The sequence below is a fragment of the Zeugodacus cucurbitae genome, chromosome 3 (assembly GCF_028554725.1).
Source record: "Zeugodacus cucurbitae isolate PBARC_wt_2022May chromosome 3, idZeuCucr1.2, whole genome shotgun sequence".
Taxonomy (NCBI): domain Eukaryota; kingdom Metazoa; phylum Arthropoda; class Insecta; order Diptera; family Tephritidae; genus Zeugodacus; species Zeugodacus cucurbitae.
Genome location: NC_071668.1, coordinates 49774849 through 49791576, shown reverse-complemented (window position 1 = coordinate 49791576; position 16728 = coordinate 49774849).

The following is a 16728-nucleotide window of genomic DNA, read 5'->3' as shown; positions in this document are numbered from 1 at the left end:
GTTTGTAGGTGTATTAAAATTCCATTAAAATAAACGGAAAGTTCTGAAGTCGTTTGCACTATCCCCTTATGATATGAATGGAACTACTAGAAACAGATGCACGTTTTCATTCAAACGCAAATTTGTTGGTTAGGTTGCACTTATTTGATAAAAAGTATTGATCTCTCGGTCCTAAGTAATCTTTAGTCGTATATTTCAACATAACTCCCACAATAAGTTATGTTAAGTCAGGTCAAGGGGTAGATCTCCGCAACTGTAAAGAGTTTCACTTAAATTACTTCGAACTTCCGAGAACCTTTGCGAACAGTATGATCACATAGTCCAAACATCTTTTCAACATCTTAAGAAGCAATTTTTCAGTGTTATCATAGCAACGATCCTTTGATCCTTCTTTATCTCATATGGCATTCTCCAAAAGGGTATGTCAAGAGGCCACGTTGTTGTTGGAAGGTTGATACTTATATTCTTGCCGAAATTAATTATAAAGTGTTGGAAAACGTAACAAAAAGGTACAGTTCGTTAAAGTTATGAAAAAAAACTTAATAAATTTAATCTTAATTTCAGATGCCTATTTCAAAATTCTTTACGAGGGCTGCTATATATATTTCTAATGAAATATGAAATGAAATATAATAATGAAAATAGGAATATTTATCAACGAAAATGGTTTTATTGTTTTTCAAAATATTCTCCATCAAGATTTATACACTTTTGCATGCGCTCAAACCAATTTTCGAAGCACTTTTTTGAGCCTTATTTTTTAACCTTTTTTTTAGCCTTTTTTTTGAGCGATTGTCAAATTGTGCGGGATGCAATATTCATGTTTCATGCAACATCGATGTTTTCTGGCACATCGGCTGTTTTTGGACGACCTTCACGGAATTCGTCTTTGAGCGAGCGTCGGCCATGATTGAATTCGTTGTACCAGTTTTTCACAGTGCTATAGGATGGTGCTTCATAGCCATACAAAGATTTTAGTTCATCGATGCACTCTTGTCGCGATAATCCACGTCGAAAGTTGTGAAAAATGATCGCACGAAAATGTTCACGAGTTAATTCCATTTTTTGGCCGAGATGAATTTTTTAATTCCCTGTAAATAAAACAATTCACGATTAAATGACAAAACGTTTTAAGTGATGTTATGCTAAAAAATGTCAAACTTTCCAATGGAAATGTCAGATTGCACCTGGCAACACTTAGTATTGCCTAGGCCAGAAATATATATAGCAGCCCTCGTAAGACATATGTATTTTATGGACAATTTTAACCCTTGCTCTTTTAACAACCACATACTCCACCTACATGAGAAGTTTTGAATTATCAGTTCACGAACGGCATCGATGTTTTCTGGCACAACGGCTGTTTTTGGACGACCTTCACGGAATTCGTCTTTGAGCGAGCGTCGGCCATGATTGAATTCGTTGTACCAGTTTTTCACAGTGCTATAGGATGGTGCTTCATAGCCATACAAAGATTTTAGTTCATCGATGCACTCTTGTCGCGATAATCCACGTCGAAAGTTGTGAAAAATGATCGCACGAAAATGTTCACGAGTTAATTCCATTTTTTGGCCGAGATGAATTTTTTAATTCCCTGTAAATAAAAAAATTCACGATTAAATGACAAAACGTTTTAAGTGATGTTATGCTAAAAAATGTCAAACTTTCCAACCACCACATACTCCACCTACATGAGAAGTTTTGAAGATATTATTTCGAAAAAAAACATATATATTATATTATATGTTTAGATTTTTATACTCTCGCAACAAAGTTGCTAAGAGAGTATTATAGTTTTGTTCACATAACGGTTGTTTGTCACACCCGATATTAAACGAGTTAGATATAGGGTTATATATACCAAAGTGAACAGGGCGACGAGGCGAGTTAAAATCCGAATGTCTGTCTGTCCGTCCGTCCGTCCGTCTGTGCAAGCTGTAACTTGAGTAAAAATTAAGATATCTTGATGAAACTTGGCACACTTATTTCTTGGCACCATAGGCTGCTTTCAAAGATGGGCAAAATCGGACCACTGCCACCCCCACAAAATGGTACAAAGGATCGCACTATGACGGGGCATATTTGGATGTAATTTGTTTGGGGAAGTGGGCGTGGCCCCCAAATAGGGTTTTTTATATATCTCGCAAGCCAATAAAGCTATATACACCAAACTTTCTGCAGTCGTTTCTTTAGCCACTTCTTAATACAGTTTAAAAATTAAAAAAATCGGATAGTAACCACGCCCACCTCTCATACAAAGGTTAGGTTGAACATTACTAAAAGTGCGTTAACTCACTAACGAAAAACGTCAGAAACACTAAATTTTACAGAATAAATACCAGAAAGAAGCTGCACTCAGATTTTTTTACAAAATGGAAAATGAGTGTGGCATCGCCCACTTATGAGTCAAAATCTATATCTCAGGAACTTCTCGGCAGATTTCAATGAAATTTGGTATATACTATTTTCTTGACACCCTCATGACACGTGTGGAAATGGATGAAATCGGTTCAAAACTACGATAACTTCCCATATAACTCAATTTTGAAGTCCATCTGATTCCTTCACTTTATAAGGTATACATAAGGAACCAATGAAGATAGCGAAATAAAAGCTTACACAAATACTGTATATGATCCGTGACATCACTTGTGAAAAAATTGTCGAAATCGGACTATAACTTTTCAATGTCCCGGATATCGAATATGAAGAACTCAGAGCCTTATGGTAAATTTTCACCGAAAATATCGGTAAATCTCTCAGATATCTTAATTTAATTCAGAAGAAATCTGTTTCTTCTAATAGTATGTCTTTGTATCAGAAATGGTTAAAATCAGGTCATAACTTCCCCTAGCTCTCATATACCTCAGTCAAATAATTATATGTGCATGAACTTTTTGCAAAAAAATTAAAGATTACAAAATTGCAAAATATTTCTGAGTAAACAGGTTTGTTATTATTAATGCATACGATGTAAAAAACAAAAAATTAACAAATTTCAAAATATTTTTAAACTATAAAACAGAATTGAAGTTTAGGCTAATAGTAAATATTTATATGTGCATTTTACTATTTTTACCAGTAAAGCCTATACATTTGAATTTAACTGAAAGAAATGTTTATTTTAATAGTCAGTAGAATTGTCCTTATATTTTAAAACTAAACTGAGCCGCTTAATCAGAGAATAAACTACTGACTGTAAAAATAGTTATGTAAATATTGGCAAATTCTTGCTTTATGGCTAATTTAAGGTGACGTACTGTCTCAAACTGCTTTCCGTTTTAGAAAACAGGAGCAGAGAGGTTCCCCCGGAATTGTAATACCGGAATTTTGCGGTCGTTAAAGATGTTCTTCTTGTGGATAGAAGCGTTATCCTTTCGATATGTCCAGTTATATGCCATAAATATTGCCAGCAACTCGCTGTCCAAAAGATGTACATTGATATTAGCATTCATTTGAGTGAATATAAAACATGTAGATAGCTTTTCACAGCAGCAAAATGCAGCCCATGAAATCAAGGTGCCGCTTCCAAAACATCGTTTGTAGTAGGACCGTCGTTCCTGGTGCGAATCTCTCCATAATTTCTTGCAATGACCTGGGCCGACCAAATTTAATTTTTTTTCGTCACTAAAGATTGTATTCTATCACTCATCGGCAGAGAATTGGTATTTATTTGCAAACCTCAAATGTGCTTTATTGTGTCTCTCTTTAGCGTTGGTTTAAGTGCCATGGAGATGTGTTTCAGAAACTGATTTTTATGTATAATTGGAAAAATTATATTTAACTACTGCAACTACTAGCCGTCGAATCATCCTTTCGCACCGCTCATCAATGTTGTTTTTCGTCCACTGCGTCGCACTATACCATAATTAGTGCGGTTTTTAAGAAATTTTGAGATATAGTTCCGATGTCGCTTTGGTCTAGAGCCATTTTGGAACCGCTTTCATGCATTTTTATGATTATTACTTGTTTTTGCTGCGACACTATCAGTAAGAAAGATCCGCTAAACTGATTTTCCACATATAAATATTTACTATGCAATACCCAATTCACAAGCACATTCTTAATGTAACTGTACAACGAACGAGAAAAGTATGAAACAATTTTCGTTGCATAGTAACGTAACATATCAACCTTTTATTCCACATTACCGAAATCCAAAAAATAACACTGAATAAGAAATATAAACAAAAGCAGAAATGTACATATTGACTGATTGACTGGGGTAGCTAATTATAGGATTTTCAAAAATACGATGCGCTTAATAGCTTATAAATCGCGTAATATATGAAATATCTCAGCCAAATTAAATGAGCATATACTCTTAGATATAATGTATGTTAGTGATGAAAAAGAGTTTAATCAGCTCAGGAATTACCTCAGCCTATATACCATATATGTATGATGATTTTCGTTTTTCTATTGCACTTTATACCGAATATATGGGCCAAATTGTGTGTTATCTTAATAAAACAAGTAAGGTAGGGCTAAGTTCGGTTTTGACCGAACATTTTATACTCTCTCTAAATAAATTTATTTAATATTATAAAATACACAATTTGACCCACATATTCGTCATATATATGGTATAAAGTCCATTAAAAGTTGGAAACCCTAATATTAGGGTTTCAAGCACCGAGGTCCTCATGTTCGATATATGGGGCCTTGAAAACCTATGGTCCGATTTCGGCGATTTTTAGAAAGGAACTGCCACACCAAAAATGCTGTACTTATGCAAAGTTATGTTCCGATATCTTCACTAGTGCTTACATTATATGTTGTAAAGTAAACTATTCAGGTCGACATCAAAGTTCCGGTATATAGGAAGTAGGCGCGGTTGTTAACCAATTTGATTTTCACAACATATCATTGGGATGTAAGGAAAATATTACAAACCAAGTTTCAGTGATATTGGTCGAATAGTTTCGGAGATATGGTTTTTGACCCATAAGTGGACGGAGCCACGCCCATTTCAACTAGTGTCTACCAATTTGAGAGCAGCCCTTCTGTAACACCTTTGTAATGAAATTTAATGTTTCTGATGCTTTTCCTTAGTGAATTAAAGCGCTTTTAGTAGTTTTACACATAACCTTTGTATGTGAGTTGGGCGTGGTTAACATCTTCTAGCTCCCATATACCTAATTATAGGTTTTTCAAAAATACGGTGGGCTTTATTCCGCATATATTGGTTAATATGTGAGATATCTTAGCAAAATTAAGTGAGCTTATAGTCTTGATATAGTGCATCTTGCTGGTGAAAATGAATGAAATTGGTTCAGAAACTAACTCAGCCCTCATATATATGACGATTTTCGTTATTGTATTAAACTTTATGCCGAATTTATGGGTAAATTTGTGTGTTATGTAAAAAACTTAGCCCTTCCTTACTTGTTTTGATTTATTTTTAAGTTATTTTAAACGATGTTGTTTCAATCGTTAAAAAGTATGAATATACATATAGATGCTGATGTTTTACCGTTTAACTCATGCTGCTTTTTATGCAGATTCCAACTGCCCAACAGGGCGGATGTAATCTTTCATTCTCCCATGCATTCAAAAGTGTACACACATTTGCACATCATTACTCATCTAGACGCCCATAGAAATATAGCTATTGGCGTGTTTCGTATGCACTTTGACCCCATTTTGCATACAACTACTGTACACTGACACGCTTCTGGCATGCTCTCTGCCACTCAAAGTCCAAAATCAACGCAAGTATACCCAGCATTTTATGTCCGGCCACTTCATTGCAGCAATCAGCATACTGAAAGGTCATTAATTGCGACATGAAACAGATGCAATTCGGCATTCATACATGACATAATTACGCTATTTACGCGCTATTTTCATTGCAATCACGATACGATTTTATTATATACATATATTAGGGTGGTTCCAAGAAAAATTATAAAAAAAAAATTCAATATGGATTCGTCAATCAGTTACACCACAGGTTAAAAAATTATATAAAAGATTTTGGATTTATTAGACTTAGTTTTGCAGGAGTCAAATACTTAGAATTCTCCAGAGAAAGTTAACTTTTTACTTATACATATATATACAGTGGAACTTCTCTAAATCGAATCACCATAATCCACAAAAAAACTTCGACTTAGAGAGACTTCGAGTTATAGAAATTTTCATACATAACATAATTTTTTTCAAAAAGCTGTAAAATATAATTTGTTGCAGTTTGCTATTTTTTTCTCTTCACGTCTGTTTCCCATTGCCATGTTACATGATTTATGCAAACCATAAGTGTAATATCATATTTTCTTTTCGCCTCCATACTAATATAGGTACTCCTTTATAATTGTTCCTTGATAGTAAAATTTAAAATTTTGTATTATGCCCTGTTTGAAAGTTTGATTTATGGAAGGACATTTGTATGAAATTTGACTTATATTGCCAATTAAAGTGGGCTTTAACCGTATCGAATCACTATACAAATTTAGTTTTAATCCTTTCGACTCTACTAGTTTTAATTGCGAGTTGAAGTGTTGGCAATCTGCTTCATTCATTTTCTGATTACTTTCGAGACCTACCCTAATGCACATATGCTCATAACGATTCGAAAATGTGAAAACAAATACCAATTATATTGTTGAAAAATATTTACCTTCGCAAAATGATCTTCATTTGTTATTATTCTCTTTCATTTAAAAAAGTAGTTACATTATGGCCGAGATATGCCTTAATTCAGTCGCAATTGTTGTGATTTAAGAACAATGCTGGCACGTATATTTAAAAAAAATCGGCCAATAATTAACAAATAATAACAACAAACAAATATAGTTTTTATGTAAGAATAAAATAATTGTAGATGTATTCTTCAATAATCGGTTTCGCCAACTCACAAATTCCGATAACTGATATTTGCCTGAGACTACAGTTGGCAAAAAAGGATTTCTCAATAAAAATTTGAATTTTTCAATTAATTTGACTGTGTAAAACGCTATTAGATTGTTGCTATTAATATTGACCAGTTCTGAGGAGTGATTAATTTCTTCTAAAATTAATTTGACCTATTTCATAGAGTTCTCTCTCTCTCCCTCTCACAACACCGAAGGAGTAAATGCTCCAAGACGCTTTGCCACCACAGACGATATATAAAATATTTTATTCGTTTATTGATGACTATTTTTACACATCAGCACCCGAGAGTAGCACTTACTGGCAAGATTAGTCCCCCGAAGAATTTTAGGCTTAACAATTTTTGAGAGTTGTTTATTTCTTAGCAATTAGCTTCCCACTATCTTACTTTCAGTTTGGAAACAGGCTATTTATCATAAGAACACCTTTGACATCTCCAAATTCCACAATTTCTGCTTTAAATCATAAATGATACTGTGCGAATGGCCACTTTTAGCTGACAACGAAAATTTTAAAATTTGTTCTCCAAAAGTATATACATATAGCATGTTTTGTCGCGTAGTTTCATGAGAAATCTGAATATTGCAATCTTCCTAGAACTCTTTCGTAAGAACACTGATCGAAATTTTTGGAATTTGGTCAAGTTTTCGAGACATTAAGCACTGTACATGTCCACTTATTTATAATTTAGGGACTTTTTCTGGCTTTAGTTCTTGTATTTCCATATTTACCGATCAATTTTAGCCATTATACACTATTTAGAGGGTTAAAGAAAACATTGCTGTTAGATCTCAAACGTTTTTACCCCATTGGGGATAATGGGGCAATAGTTGGACCTCTTCAAACTAAACCCTTTGCATGGAATATTGAAAAGACAATAATGGGTACTTCAGATATGAAAAAAAGCAATAATTAATCACCAACTAATTGACAAATTTATTGTAAATGCCTTTACGAAGAATAGGTAACGGTGAAGTACGGTTAACTGTATAACACGTGCTTAACAAGTAAAATAATCGAAGTGTGTAAAGTTTTTCTTGACACTAACAAAATTGAATGATTTTTGTTTTTTGTTGTTCTTGGTTGGTTTTTTGCATTGCTTTCGCAGCTTTTTTTTGCATCACATCTCTTGAAATACTGTAAGTAACCATCCCTGATTCAAAAAATATGTTAAACTGAAGTAAAAAGTAAAAAATTTGGCTGCGGAAAGTGAAAAAGTGTATTTATTTTCTATGTGTAAACTGTTTCTTGACATACTGTAAAGCATCCCTTGAACCCAAGAAGAAATTTCACTTCATGCAAAATATCAGTTATTTCTCTTACTTTGTAAGCCCATCCATTTAACAGTTCAGAAACTGATTGAAATTTCGTCCAGATTAGTTTTGTTCACTCACTTCAAAAACTGATCTACTCAGAACCTTACATATTATCTTCATCTGTCCGTTACATACTCGTATACTCGTATGTATTGAATAAACTGTTTTTTTATCTATGGGTGAAAAGTTTTCTGTCCGCTTATCTATATTTGATCCCATAGATTGGTTGCATTATTGCATTACAAACTCTGTAATATACACTCACTTGTTCGATAAGCCATCATACACTTAACAGAGAAGAAGCTTGAAATAAGATTCCAAGTTTATATCTTACCACTTTTATATGAGCAAAAAGTTATTTATATAATTGCGTATGAGTATAAGCAACAAAGGAACATTTACTAATATTTACATAACCAAAAAAAATCGGTGAAAAACGTATAAGTTATTCGTATGCACCACTTTTTTGTTCCGATAAATTCGCACTCCAAAAGGTCAGAACAAAAAAGTGCATATGTACATATGTATGTAGGTATGTGTTAACCATTTACTATCAATAAGAACAAAGGAAAACTCGTGTAAAAATATTGCCTGTTGTCGATTTTGCTGAGTTTGCAATTTTTGTGGTATTAATTCGGCAGCTGGCGCTTCATTGCACTGCAACCCCGCTGAGTGTATGTGCATGTTAAGTATACACCCTGTCGGAAATTGATCAAAAACAAGTACGAGAAATTCCTAAAATCCTCCTCAGAAAAATGAGAACACACTCCAATTGGTCAGAAAGATTACCCTTTCGGGGATTCACAAGGTGTGGTTAACTTCGATTATTCGATAATTCTTCGATTACTTTGAGAAGAGCAAAATGGTCACTGAGCTTTACTACGACGATTATTCGGATAATTCTACGCCGCATGGCAGAAATAACGTCCTATTTGTCGTCGAAACGGTCGAATTAGGCTGCGAGTTGTCGCTCTATCTACCAAATTATCCAGGTCTGGGTCTCGTTCGACTATTTTTCCCTTTTAAAAATATTCACTCGAAAGGCAGAAATGTAATCCAAAGTTATTGTCGCACGCTTTCAAATGTCCAAACTCTGACGACGGTTTTCAAGCATAAATCGGCAGTTTCAATCGCCGCTGGCTTGTTAACTTATCCCCACAGAAAATAGTGTAACGAAGTCAAATCGCACGACCGAGGCGGCCAATTGAACTTCATAATAACACATGGCGCTATGTCCGGGCTATATGGTGGATGCGTTAAAACCTCCCATTAGGCTCCCTTAGCTTCTGACGAGTCATCAACGAAGTGTGTAGTCTGGCGTTGTCCTGGTGGAACTCTACACCCTGTTGGTCAATTCTGGACGCTTCTGGTCGATGGCCTGCTTCAAGCCGTCCAGTTGATAACAATAGATGGTAGAATTAATGTCATCTGGCTTATGGGAGCAGCTCATAGTGGATGATTCCCTTCGAATCCCACCAAACACTCAGCAAAACCTTCCTGTCCGTCAATCCCGGCTTGGCCACTTGATATTGTCGTATGGGATCCATTTTTCACCGCCAATCACCATCCGCTTAAAAAATGGGTCGAGTTCGCTCCGTTTCAGCAGCATATCGCAGGCGTTGATTCGGTCCAAAAGGTATTTTTGCGTCAAATTATGCGGCACCCAAAATCAAGCTTTTTTGTGTATACAGCCTTTTGCAGATGGTTTAAAATGGTTTGGTGACTAATTCCCATCTCCTGGGCGATTTCACGACATGCCACATGCCGGTCTAACTCGAAGTTTTCCATGATTTCGTCGTCACAGGTCTTCCGCCGGCTGGCTTATCCATGGTGTCGTTTCCTACCAATTTTGGTAGTAAATTTTTATAATTTCGATTCGTTGTTTCCATGATGAAATGGCAAACCATACTGAAGAGAAATGTAAAAATGAGCGGGAAAATATATGTCGACGTTCGCTGTCCCTATCGGTCTACTTTTGTATCGTCCCTTTTGGAAACCCCTATATCTACTAACGATATTCAATTGAATTGTTATATGCGCAAAGGGAATATTTGAAGTCGCTACAACAACACCCAAATCATCAATATTGATATTGAAAAGTTTTCAAAAAATTTTCTATCGAAAATTAACTTTTACATTCAATATTTGGACATTAGAAGCCACTCACTCCATTATGCAAGAAAATGTAGGCATGTACTAAAACTGCAATACAATTTTTAAATAATTTAATAATTCATACACAAATATGCATACATATAAAACGCAATGCTACATGAACATAAATTTATTTGCATATTTTTGTAGACTTGAAAGGCAATCAGCGATGTCGTTGAAGTCTTGAATGCAGTGAACTGCAAGGCCACCACTTTGTACGCTCATACTTATAAATATCTATTTACGTACTTCTGTATGCATTTGTACACAGACAATGACTTCCTACGCTGACCGGATGTCCTGTGTAATATTAGCTGATGCTAGCAAAAGTAACTTCACTGCGAATTTATGTACAGTTCTAGTGGTCGTATATAGGTATACATATATGTACATATAAAAACTTACATACATATACTCACATATAAATGTTTGTACGTATTTGGTGTTGCAATTCACAGCAAGGGCAATCGTCTAGCAAACGCGTCGCTTGTCTATTGTGTGGGGGTATGTCAGCATGGTTGTCTGGTCCGTTGTCCTGTCTTTTAAGCATTTACAGATAATAGCGCAGCTGTTTCACACCAATAACTACTTTTGCATATAACATATTGAATTAACTCGCGTCACACTTGTAAATGTCGCCCTTTGCTAGCCACCGACGGTGTTGCCCCTCTCTGGAGATTTCTTTGCCGCACTCTTCGCTCAATAAAGTTTAAATTTGCCATCAACAGTCATACAGAAATTCAGCAAAGCTTTGCTTTCACATTTTTAAATTAAAGGGAATAAGCGCTCCTGCTTTTGTTTGCTCAAGTAGTGTCTTTAATAGGAGTTCAAAGGGTATGGAAAAAATGTATTTGTTTAATAAAAAAACAAATAAGTTAAGTTACTTGTTTTGTATTTTAAGTATGCATATACATATATGTACATATATACTACTGCGGATGCATATCGCAATGCGTCTAAATGAAACGCCTAAAAGTAGATACCGATAATGAAACTAAAAGAAAAACAAGTAAGGAAAAGCTAAGTTCGGGTGCAACCGAACATTTTATACTCTCGCAATTTATTGAAGAAATTTAACCAATACATATATGCGGAATAAAGCTCACCGTATTTTAGAAAAACCTATAATTAGGTATATGGGAGCTAGGAGAAGATACTTTTGAAAAACCCACAATGAGGTATATGGAAATGTTATGACCCGATTTTAATAATTTTTGGAACCGAGACACACTATTAGAAGAAAAAAATTTCTTCTGAATTAAATTGAGATATCTGAGAGATTTACCCATAATTTCGGTTAAAATTTATCCTTAGGCGCTGAGTTCAACATGTTCGATATCTGGGGCCTTGAAAAGTTATGGTCCGTTTTCGACAATTTTTTCACAAGTGAAGCCAGAGATGATATGCACTAATTGTGTAAAGTTTTATTCCACTATCTTCATTGGTTCCTTATGTATACATTATAAAGTGAAGGAATAAGATGGATTTCAAAATTGAGTTATAAGGAAAGTAGTAGTGGTTGTGAACCGATTTCGCATTTTTTTGTCCGTGTTATCAGGGTGTCGAGAAAATATTATATACCGAATTTCATTCGAATCGGTCGAGTAGTTCCTGAGATATGGTTTTTGACCCATAAGTGGCCGATGCCACGCCCATTTTCAATTTTGTAAAAAAATCGGAGTACAGCTCCCTTCTGTTATTTCTTCTGCACAATTTAGTGTTTCTGACGTTTTTCGTTAGTTAGTTAACCCACTTTTAGTAATTTTCAACCTAACCTTTGTATATATATTCATGGTGTGTGGTGGGGTATGTAAGAGAACCGACTGCAAAAAGTTTGGTTTATATAGCTTTATTAGTTTGCGAGTTAAATACAAATAACCGTTTTGTGGGCGGGGCCACGCCCAATTCCCCAAAAAAATGACATCCAAATATGCCCCCTCCTAGTGCGATCCTTTATTCCAAATTTTACTTTTATAAATTTATTTATGGCACTTTATGTGTTTTTGGTTTTCGCCATTTTGTGGGCGTGGCAGTCCGATTCTGCCCATTTTCGAACTTGATCTTCTTATGGTGCCAAGGAATATTTGTGCCAAGTTTCGTCAAGATATCTTAATTTTTACTCAAGTTACAGCTTGCACAGACGGACAGACGGACAGACGGACAGACGGACGGATGGACAGACATCCGGATTTCAAATATACTCTTCACTCTGATCACTTTGGTATATATGACTCTATATCTAACTCTTTTAGTTTTAGGTGTTACAAACAACCGTTATGTGAACAACTTTTTTGTTGCGAGAGTATAACAAGTAGGGAAATTCGGTTGTAACCCAGCATTTTATACTCTCGCATTTTATTTATTTCTATAACTCGAAGTTCTCCATAAATCGAACTCTTGAATTCAGAATAGAAGTCAAATTTCATTGACAACAGTTAAAGAAACTGAGTTCGAATTATGTATGAAAAATAGTAATACAAATATCCCTACTCTACTATTACATATTATATTCAGGTGGACAATAAGATTTGCACAGCCGAATTTGTAACAGATGACGATATTGCTTCAGACCCAACGAATATGATTTCTAGCGCCATTGTGATAAGGATTCTGAACAAGAAATCTACAATTTTAAATTCCTATTTAAATACGAATATTAATACAGCTGACGATCACTAAAAAACACTGACCAGATTAGAACTAAACATATATTTTAGATTTAAACTAAACATATCTTCTGAGATGTGCAGGTTTCAACGTTATACGTAAAGATCGCGAGCTATGTATGTAGATAGTGGTATATACTGTGCAATATCGTCCTATTAAAAATATAAATTCAGGGTAAAGCTAACCGGTCAGGCGATGTCGGGCTGAAAATATTTAATACAGTGGAACTTCTATAACTCGAACTTCTATACGTCGAAGATCTCCATAACTCGAACTTTTGAATTGGCAATAGCGTTTAGAAATCAAATTTAATACAAATTTGTTTCCATAACTCAAACTTCTATAACTCGAAGTTCTCCATAAATCGAACTCTTAAGTTGGCAATAGAAGTCACATATCATACAAATTTTTATTCCATAAATCGAACTTTTCGACCAAGGCATAATACAAAATTTAAAATTTTACTACCAAGGAACAATTTTAAAGGAGTCCCTAAATATGTAAAATCGTGTAAAAATCTATATTTTACAGCTTTTTGAAAAATTGATGTTTTTATGAAAATTTCTTTAACTTGAAGTTTTTTTGTGGATTATGATGATTCGAGTTAGAGAAGTTTCACTGTATATACATCCCCCAGTTACTTTTTGCCCAAAAAAAAAGTGCGATACTTCGTAGCGGAAAACGTTTAGAATTTTCGACTTTAACGCGCACCACGATTTTTGGCAATATAGCCGGTCAAATGATCGTAGAGGGATGGTGCTGGCAGAACAGATAGACGATTGTAGCCCTCACCAGAATTATGAGCATCTTATAAACTGCATAACCTGACGAACTATGCTGAGTATTGCATCAGACCATCTGTCCATAATTATCTCGACTGAGAAACCTTGCAATTTTATTTCTGCAGACAATATATTGTAAATAACCATAGGTGGACCAAATGGATAGAACACTTGAGGTCTGCATTAGTTTGAATATGCTTTGGTCAACTGTCAAATCCTGTCTAACCAGAGGAGGCAGGACGATCAAGTTGAAATTCAATGCCCGAGCAATTTTAGCCAGCAACTTAACAACAATTTTCGGGGGAAAGGGCTAACAGGCGTATCACCAGACAGCTATGCGAAATGCCGAGCAACTGTTCGTCACTAACTTTCACTAATGAAGTGGTTCAAAAAAGGTCAAGTCCTCCAAAGCCACAGCTCCAGACGGAATAAATAATTCGATGTTAAAACACCTAGGTTCAACGGGAGTAGAATTACTCTCCAAAATACTCCACCTGTCGCTGACAACTCTTAAAATACACGAGATGTAGAAAATCGAAAGAGTGCTCCCACTGCCGAAACTTTGGGAAACCCGCCAACAAAAGAGTCTTATCATACGATAACTCTGCTTTCCCCAGTAGTGAAGCCAATTAAGGCCTTGCTACTATCGACTTTCACATACCATCTGAACTTAGCAAAACGTGAACACGGCTTCCGTAAACGATCGGACAGTTTATGGCCACAATCAGAAACCACCCTGTAAGAGAACCGTCCTAGTGGCGTTGGACCTGTCAAAAGCTATTGACACGGTCAAACTTACAACATTCTAAAAGACAGGTCGGCAATTTTCCGTACTATTGGCAAGATATGCCAATACCGACCGTGAATAACCCCAAGATTTTGAGTGTTACCTTTGACAATCTGCACACCACACACAACCGCGAAAATGTCATATCGAAGGACAAATAAACGTTGCTGGACACTTACAAGGCTATCGGCGGGCCGGTCGTCAACTACACAGCACCGTAATGGTCGCTGGAAGCAGTGGCACGCAGCAGAGGAAGATACAGACGTGCCAGAACACCGCTCTTCGGACACTCACAGGGTGCCTATCGATGTCTCCTGAAGCACATTTACACAATTAGGCCGTTATGTTGCCTGTAGAAGAACATTTTCAGACACGTCTTAAACGCCATTCATAATCGTCTTAAACGCTATTCATATCGCCAGACGATAAACTCGAGTTGCTCCTTGAAACCAGAGTGATCCTCGCGCAATTCCGTTCTGAATATTGTAGCAGTTTAAACTCCTACTTATCTAGACTGCACCCCGAAATACATAATAAGTGTCCTGCATACAATGAGTCTGGGCATAATACTAATAACCTGTTTGCATGCCCATAGAAACCTGAGTCATCTAACAATCCTCTGCCTATGGTCCGACCCCTTCGAAACAGCTCATTTCCTGAGATTGGCGTTTGGTGACTTCGACAACTAAACTTATGCTTTCCCATTCAACCAGGACTGGGTTATAAAAACGAGAATATGCTATTTGCACACTGATAGCATACTTTTATGCGCAATATAATTCCTTTTGTGAAGTATAGAAGAATACAAGAACATATTGATTTAATAATTTTAGAAAAAATTTTTTGGACAATTAAAGCTGACCTTTAATGCTTTCTATTTTATTGATGACATTATAAACCAGCTAACCCAAATGTGAAAAATTCATATTCGGTCTTATTAGAGGTAACCTGGACAATTGACCAAATTTAAAGGGTGATTTCTAGAAATCATCACCCAAGTAGTCAATTGCTGGAAGCAGAACCACACTCAGGTGCATCAAGAAGAAACTCTTACAATACGTCAACGAACTTGAACAATACACCGACCAGACTACGGACGCAAACAGTTTCAGACACGCTCTAAACGCCATTCAAAGTGGAGCTATTAACACCTTCTTTGACTCCCTTCCAGGGTCGGCTTTAGTATACCACGATTTCCGGATTAAAATTGATATGGGCGGATAGAGGAGGATCTCCTGATTACGAGTATATATAATTATAGCCGCCGCAAACTTATAGTTTCCGAGATATTTGCAATTTAAGATTTAAAATTAATATTTTTCACCTCGTTATTTCTCACTGTATATTGAATTTTCCACATATATTTTGCACTTTAAATATATTTACACTTCACACATTTGTTTATACATATTTATTTTTAACTAATTATATTAAAATATGCTGTAAATAACAATTCTGTTTATTTGTACAATAAAAAAGGGTTGCATTCTGACACAAAATAGGTGTTACCATATCACATATTTTGTAAACGAATTATGAGAATCACAATAATGAAAAAGAAAGATTATACCCCAAATACAATAAGCATTATGCTTAATGCATGTAATGTGTAATGTAAATTATTTTTTTATTTCCCATATTTTCCCGGATATTAGGTGTTGGTTCGACCAGGGTTATTTTTTTGAAGCGCGGCCGAAAGTCGCCTCTGCAGAAAGTAGTTTTAACCAAAAAAGTAATATTGTCATAAAGGGTATATCTCTCTCTCTTTATTAATTAATTTTCTTTAACGGAAAATGGTTACAGTTACTAAAAAATACCGTTTCTTTTTTTCGGTTGTGCTAATAATTTCGTATTTGGTAATTCAAAGTGAACTATTTCAAGTGAAAGCAAGTGATCGTGCAATTTTTAATTATTAAAATTTTTATACTCTCGCAACCTGTTGCACAGAGTATCATAGTTTTGTTCACATAACGGTTGTTTGTGTCACCAAGAAATATAAGAGTTAGATATGGGGTATATATAACATAAATGATCAGGATGACGAGTAGATTTGAAATCCGGATGTCTGTCCGTCCGTCTGTCCGTCTGTCCGTCTGTCCGTGCAAGCGATAACTTGAGTAAAAATTAAGATATCTTAATGAAAGTT